Source organism: Mycetomoellerius zeteki, unplaced genomic scaffold (genome assembly GCF_001594055.1).
Source record: "Mycetomoellerius zeteki isolate Tzet28-1 unplaced genomic scaffold, Tzet1.0 scaffold126, whole genome shotgun sequence".
Taxonomy (NCBI): domain Eukaryota; kingdom Metazoa; phylum Arthropoda; class Insecta; order Hymenoptera; family Formicidae; genus Mycetomoellerius; species Mycetomoellerius zeteki.
In genome coordinates, this window is record NW_017256190.1 from 453642 (window position 1) to 454404 (window position 763).

Genomic DNA, 763 nt, shown 5'->3' on the forward strand with positions numbered 1-763 from the left:
GTGACTTGTTTTATTCGCTAAGTATGCAAAATTATTATTTAATTGCATCGATAATTCGCATAGTCTCTCTCCCTCTCTCTCTCTCTCTCTCTCTCTCTCTCTCTCTCTCTTCCTACAAGTAGAATTCGAATATTAAAGTTAAAATTGATTCTTTTTACCAACTCCATGAGATCTAGAGTGAAATACATCCTATATTAGATATTATTCTACGATGCACGTTTATAAGAAACGTGAAGTTTCACAAGGCACGATGTTATTCAACATTTTTATAATTCTACCAAGATAATTGAGTGATAATCACAGCAATTGGAATCGCGGAAGATGCTTCTCTCCGCTGAAATGCTGCTTTCTTTGCTACTCCCCTCAGGAGTATAAAAATATTACGCCGCGGGAAATACTTTATCATGTCTAATTACGCGTTACGATAACACATTATTATTACACGTGTATTAATTACTGCACGCGCACATTACTCGCCGAAAGAATTCTTCTTCGTTGAAGAATTTATTATGTAGAACGGACGCGAAGCGGATCCGCGCGTTTGATTCTTTCGCAATCTTTCGATATATAAGTACGATTTTTACGTCGCTACGCCGCACTACGAGTCGTAAAAGAAGGGACTTTGTCACTGCAGAGATCTATACCCGAAGATGAAGAAGATGAATGCGCGTTGTATTCATGCAGTTGTTGATGAAGCTGATGATTCTGCGCAATTTCAGCCCCGAGGGGGATTGTTCCTAGCCGCGAGGATCGTGTCACGACG